This window comes from Lates calcarifer, linkage group LG10, assembly GCF_001640805.2.
Source record: "Lates calcarifer isolate ASB-BC8 linkage group LG10, TLL_Latcal_v3, whole genome shotgun sequence".
NCBI lineage: Eukaryota > Metazoa > Chordata > Actinopteri > Centropomidae > Lates > Lates calcarifer.
Window position 1 is genome coordinate 9651379 of NC_066842.1, and position 7454 is coordinate 9658832.

A 7454-nucleotide genomic window follows, 5' to 3' on the forward strand; every position below is an offset into this window, starting at 1 on the left:
CTGAGGACATAAGCCATAATGCTGCTCTCTCTCCTCCACCAGTCTCTGCACACCAATTGATGGATAAGTATTTCTCTAACACTGTGCACACACTCCCCTATCTCACCATCTCCTTTTTCATCCACAAAAAAACACATCTTCACCCCTTACATTTTACAGCCATGCATTCCCTCGATGTCTCTTTCTTCCTTTGCTCATCCATTTCTTGCTCTGTGTGTAAGTGATACACTATGCCCCCCCACAGTTACTCTCTCAGCAGACCTTGTGGATACAAAAAGATTAATTTTCCAAGTGCATCACAAACACACAAATGTTCCCAGTGGCGATGCAATACCTTCCATGGTACAAGGCCAAAGAGAAAAACCACATAAAATAAACTATCACAGTAAAGGGGGGGACTTAAAGAACTTGCTGTTAACACCACTGAGCACCTCTTCTGGTGTTTCTCTTTAGCTGCCTGCTGGGTTTGTGTGGTTAAGTGCCTATTACAGACATAAACACTCCCAAGCCAGCAAGCTGCACACACACACTATCAGCTGCTTCAAGTCCAAACAGCCTGACTGACCCACAGCAGGAGCACACAGCCAGGCCAGCATGGCCAGATGCTTTCACAGTCTAAAACCTGGATCACACACACAAGCAGATATACACATAGGAGCAAAATGTATTTACAAATAAACACACATACAATGAATGCACTGCATCTCATGTATGGTACTCCTATCTCCTATTTAGTGTGTCTCTTCACTTCAGTGTGAAGAAAGATTTATATTTGGCTCAACTGAAGTAATTCACCTGCCAGGCCAGCTGCTGCTCCCAGGCCAGCTCTAGTCAGCATGTTTATCCACAAAGAATTACAGATATCCAAGAAGGCTGGACAAAAAAGACAAATATTATGCAACTTTAAAGGGGAACTGCACTCCCTTTGTCAATTTCTGTCTCTATCTATGGTGGCTAGCCTGATATATGTATATTACAAATAGCCTACAAATAAACTACAGAGATGCTTCATATACATTTACAGTCTGATTTTGGGGGAAAAACATCAATTTTGAGGCAGAAATGAACTTAGCACTCTGTTCTGTCCTGACTGCTCAGTGCTCTCTTCATCATCTTTACAGTCTTTCACAATTCACTCTCCACTGAGAAACTAAAATTTATGTCTGATGAGATCATGTGTTTCAGGTTTTTTTTTTCTTTTTTGTTTCCTCCATGGGCACTACATACAGCAATACATCTCTTCCAAAATCTTAAAGAAATAAGTCATCACAGTTGCTTAAAAGAGAAAGCAACTCATTTTCTCATATGGAGGCCACAGTAATACTGTGACCAGACCCCTGCTGCCTCTGATGCCCATGGGACAACACAACATCAAAGGGCTGAATGAAGTGATGTGGAAAGCGTGACAGCAGCTTCACAAGGAACAGGTGTGTTGAAACGTTAGGTGTTTGTTTTAGTACGCCAGTTTATCAAGCATGTGCACTACAGCACTGTGAGAACAGCAATGAAAAAGAAAGTACACTAAGAAACAGTGTAAGGTCCAACTATAGGCAGTAACTTTCCAGAAACAGTGTGTGTCCTCCCTAGTTGCTCTACAAGGTCAGTTAGGTGGATCAGTCTGCTGAGACTCAAGAGTGAGGTCAGAGGTTATCTCAGTCCTATGATGTTCCTCTCAACCAGGTCCACAGCCACCCTCCAGCCCCTCATTGCCTTAATTAAGCAGTTTTAATTAATCTAACTGCATTAACTCACCGGTGAGATTTCTTAAAGTGCTTAAGTCCTTATGTGCAGCTTCAATAGCATTCCACTCTGTAAACGTTGCCATATTGTAGTTACAGTCCGGAGCCTTCACTGAAAAACCATGTAACCTTCAAGTTTTTACTTGTATTCTGTGTTAAACTTGTGTTCCTAAACAGAAATAAGTGGATAATCTAAATGAGAAGTTCACTCTGGGTCAAATAAAACTCCCACCTTTTTGAGAATTGGCACATTCATACAGGTGATTCCAAAATGTTCAACTGGCACCAAACTTTAAGCCCATGTAGGATGTGGCGGTCCTGATGTGGTTGTCTTATGAATATTACACTGACAATGTGACTGCTAAGCTATCAACATCTCAGGGTAAATCTCCCCCTCCATTGGCCCATACCCACTGTGGAGCTTTTTAACAACCTCAATGACCATTGCCAGAGATGGGCAAACTTTCCCCAAGTCCAGAGAGAGTGGGACAGTCAGGAGTTTGCTAGTTTTCCTTCTGTTGATCTGTTGTGACTTGAGACCAGTAGTTCTCCACTGGCCACAGTAAACAGCTCTAGCGCAGCTCCCAACTGTTAGTCCTGTGACCCTATGACCCTTTCTGAGAATGAGAGACGTTCATTATGCGACTGCGTGGGAGTCCTGAGGGGGATTTTTGCTGCAGGGAGGTTGGGAAAATGGAACGTGAAAAGACCAAGTTCAAAGCTCCAGAAGGTCTTCAGTGCCTGTCACAGTGGCAACTGAAGTACCTGCTAGGGAACATGAGCAGTGGATGAAGCTTTAAAGTTTAAGAAGAAGGCTTTTCAGGCTTGGATAGGGACCACCTTTACCAGCAGACTTTTGGTTGGCCTCAAAGCTTTTCTGCTAAAACATTGACAGGTCAGGATGGGGAGCAGGCCTTACCCAGGAAACTACATAAACAATTCCAGTGGAACATTTTAGAGATCTATAACAACAAATGTCTAGTATAATGTTTGCCCCTGCAACACCAACTGACCCCAGCAAACTATAACATTCATAAACCGTAGCCTCTTTATTTTGTTTATATAAAAATATGTTTATATCCCGGATGGACAATGTAACACAAATAGTGAACTGGACGGCCGCTGTTTCTACAGGATGGTTTACATGGCTGCTATACTGACAACCCACGCAGCTCATTATTTTTAATTAGCCCCGCTTATTTAGACAAAAGCTCTGTGTCAAAGTCTCTTCTTTCATTTCACTGAGAACACTGCATTGACATAACAGGTTTGTTGATGCAAAAAACCTCCTGGCTCAGTTTTTGTCACAGTGCAGTCCACTGTCATCTGAATGAATATGCTTGTACATATTTGGTTGACATATTCAGGTAGAACTACTACTACAGGTAGAACGCATCTGTTAATGTGTTAAAGGCAGTTTTACGGACTCTATGTCTGCATGCCAACAGTAGCACTGTTAATAACATTTAATGCTTCTGTCCTCGGAGAGGTCTGCGTCTGAACAGGGCCATGAGGTAGCATCAGATTAGAAAGAATGTGTCTGTAGCACACACACACAGACACAAATCCAATCTAACAATCTATAGGTCACAAATGAAAGTAACTGTGTCATAGTTCATCATTATAAAATGTGTGTGTGTGCATATATGTGTGTGCAGCTTTCTCTGACCAAAGCTGCTAGCAGACAACGGTCACAGTACAATGTTGTCCAAAACAACATGCACAAGTTCCCAGCATTCTAAGATACAGTGAACACCAGCACAAGTGCTTCTGATGCACAATAGGCAGAGAGAGGCTGAAGCAGCTAGTGTGTGCCAGGAGAGCCATCTGTTTTACCTGTAGCAGTCTTTATTAACAGCAACACACATCCCTGTACCTGATGGCCTCGGTGTTTGCTTCATGTAGGTCCTGTCCTACATCCATCCCTATTATACCATGGCCATTCTGCAACCCCTTCCTCTATGTGAACACACACAGACACACTAATACACACTTAAACACACAGATACACATAGTGTGCGACTGGGGGCTATCGTTCTCCATTATGAAAACTAGGTCGGGGAGGAGTGGGCGAGGGGAGTGGGGCAGTAATTATTTTTATCATTATTAATTTCCACCTCAAGGTTGCACCAGGGCTTTTTTGTCCGCTTCAATCTTCATTTCAGACCCCCTGCATCCACAGACAGACACACACACACACACACACACACACATCACCACCATCACTACCACTGTCTTTGAAAAGGCTGCGTGCCAAACAAGGCAGAACAGAGGGTGGGGGCACAAAAGAGGAAAGAGCTCAAAGGGATGGAAAGAGTGTGACGGCAAGGGAGAGAGGGGAAAGCAGAGGCAGAGGAGGCAGGAGAGGTTGGATGTGTCGCTTCATCACTCACTGGACCCTAATTTACACTAACAGGTTGTTTACTCGATATGGCAAATGATAATAAAAGCCTGGGTGTTGGAGGAGGGGAGAAGGCAAGAAAAGAGAAAAAGGGAAAGAGAGGCCCTGCGGGAGCACTTCAGCTGTGATGGCTTGCACACTCCAATTAGTCCTATGAAAAGCTTGTCCCCCCTGAAAGGAGTTAAAGCAGGGGTGCGTTACTCAATGTGTAAAAACCAGCCAGGATCACCCCGAAAACTCAAAGCCCTGTCACAGAGGGAGGCCTGCAGTCACAAACATCAAGGGTCTCACTGGGCCAGCACACAAGAACTCTGGTATTCTGGTCTCAGCAGTGTGCAAAACACTCACACAAAGACACTTGAGTGTCTTGAGACGATTAATGACACAGACATGGTTTTTACTGTACGCGTTGGTTCAGTTGCTGACACTGAACAGATTTCCCTTTATAATTGCAAATATAAGATCAGACTGACACACCACAGCTCAAGAAAAATAAGAGATAGTTATTATGAGTACGTTTGCTGACACACAAGTCCATGCCTGTGTTTTTCCGTTGTAACCTAGCCCCGGTTGAAATCACTACACACAGGAGAGCTCTTTTTCCATGTGCTCTGCTGCCACAGAAAAAATTAGGTGCCACTGTTCCAAAAGACAAGTACTGTGTTTCAGCTCCTGTAATGTAGAAACAAAATGGGCATTTTACAGTAACTTGATGAATGGCACCAATTATCTGTTTGTAACCACAAACTGTCTCAACGATGGTTCAAAGTCAGATACAGAGAAGATTTGACCCAAATGCTATTAATCGGCTTCTGCTTAGAGTGCATGTAAAAAATTGCAGAAATTTAAACAGTTCCAAATAGGTTCATGCATGTTAACAAGACCATTTCTAATCAGTGTCTAATCAGTCTACATTTCTTTCTTCTACAAATGGATCCATCTTCAGTGAGTCTGTTTTAGGGCAGGCAGAATCTATGGACCTACAAAAATGTTCAGCCTAAGCCACCTGATATTTTGAAAGTGTTTCATTTCTTTTTGTATGATGTATTCAGACTTGCCCAAAAAAGTTAAATGTTTATATGACAAAGTGATCACAGAATACCACAGTAAGCAGCAGGTCAGTTCTCTAGTTTAGAGTTCAGACATTTGATGATTTTATAGTCACATCTTTCAGCTCCATGCCTCTTGAAATGCAGCACTGCCAAACGTGAGCCGCTCTGGGTGATAAGAGGCCCCTGTTCTCTCTCATCCACCCAAGATTAGTCTGAGAGCCTCTGAATGTGGTTCCACTGACACCTTGACAAATTAAGCTGTCCTGTTAGACCAAGTGGAGTATCATCCTCTGAAAAACAGTAGGATCAACATTCCCCATGTTCTGTGGTCCTCTTCTCTCACATAAACTACTGACCAGCACACTCAAATCTGTTGTTTGGACAAAGCAATATAAACTCTCTGAGTGCTAAGTGGATGGGTAGAAACTTGTCTTAGTGAAACTGTTGCTTCTGGAAAACTTTGCAGACACAATCACATAACAATTACATATGGTTTATAAGTGAGTGTGTGTCTGAGAATTTAGCAGGACAGAAATCTTGTTAAAAGAATGGGTGAGTCAGTTGATTTTGCTTTCCAGTTAAACAAATTGAACACATTAAATTGCCAACCACCACTGAGGAGCTGCAGACCTTATCTAAGTGTAAACTAAGTGATGCATGGTTGAAGAATAACATACTCAAAACACAAATAAATTATTGCATTAACAACATTTTCTATCAAAGGGCTAAGAAAACATGGGTGTATTAATTAAAATTCATGATTTTTTAAATAGAATTTTTGGGATATAAAAACTACTGTGTGTATTGTATTAAGACCAAGTTGTGTTCAGTTGAGTTTTCTCCAAATTAATTATATTATTAATTATATGATTATATGAATATTAAATATTCATAATAGAATTGAGACTGGTCATGGGTATTGTTCAGCTATTACTACACAGAAAACGGTGTAGTGTACCCTTAACTGTGAAGCACCAAGACCAGCATTTCTCCTCAGAGAAGAAACCATAGTGTCTTGAGATCAGCAGTGTGTCAAGACCATTTGTTACCAAGGTGAGTTACATTCTGGAGCTAACTGCATGTCACAGAGCATTTCTCTTTGTTTTAAAACAACATGTTGATGACATAAGCAGGTCTCGTTCTGAAGTAGAGAAAAGATGTGTTGACTGCTGAACATCTATAAGATGGCTTTCAGCCTTTTACTACCTAAGATTTTGTGAGACCTTCTGCAATCAGAATTGGTTTGACTTTTAGTTTACTTATAAAAGAAATATAAAGCAGTCAAGCATACACAGCAAGCAGTACAAATTCACTCACCTTGTGGCCTTGTGCCTTAATGTGAGTGCACACCACAGCCAATATCTCAAGGCAGAGCATTACTATGAATAGGTTATTATTTTTACACTATAGTTTCATCATTAATATTTCTAAGCTTTGAGAGATTTAGGGTTCTGTGAGAAAGGGTTCTGTGAAAAAGTTAAGTTCCATTTTAACACCCCTTAAAATTATGAAATACATCTGTACAAAAATACAATACAATCTGTTTTCAAAAATTAAGGTACATTAATATCATTACTGAGTTACAGCTGCAGTAAGTTATGTATGAATAGTTCACACTTAAACCTGCAATAACTGACTGCACTGAAAAACAAACATCAAACATAACATTGATGCATCCTGAGCTTTTAAGTTGATATGGTAAATCTGTTAGCAAACAATTGCTTATTTTCACATTCAGCAGTTACAGGGCATCCTCATCATTCATTTGGTGTTCACCTGGTGGCAATATATGGCTGTAGATCTAAAATGCTCCCCTATGTTCATCGGCTAGCTGCTAACTATGTCTGTCTGCCAACAGTAAAGTTGTGGTCTGGAAAATTAAACAATGACCTGAGACTCACTATAAAGCTCCATAAAGCTCAGAGGAGCCAAAAAATTCTGGTGATTCTCTGTAGGTTGATAATGATGAGCAACCCCTTTTACAGTGGTAGTTTTCACATTGTCATTTAATGACTGTTATTGTAAAATATTAATTATAAACGTTTTGACAACAGTACATGCACAAATATTCCATCCAGGCTGTGCCCCTTGCCAGACAGAGGTAAGTACATCTTTTGGCATTCACTGCAGGATTCACTGCCTCTGCTCCACAGAACACACAGAGAAATAAGTAGAGGTTAAACGAGTGCAGGTGCACATCGTTGTCCTGATGGACTGCTCCCAGCTCTATCTGGTTTTTGAGTCACATTTTATGCCACAATG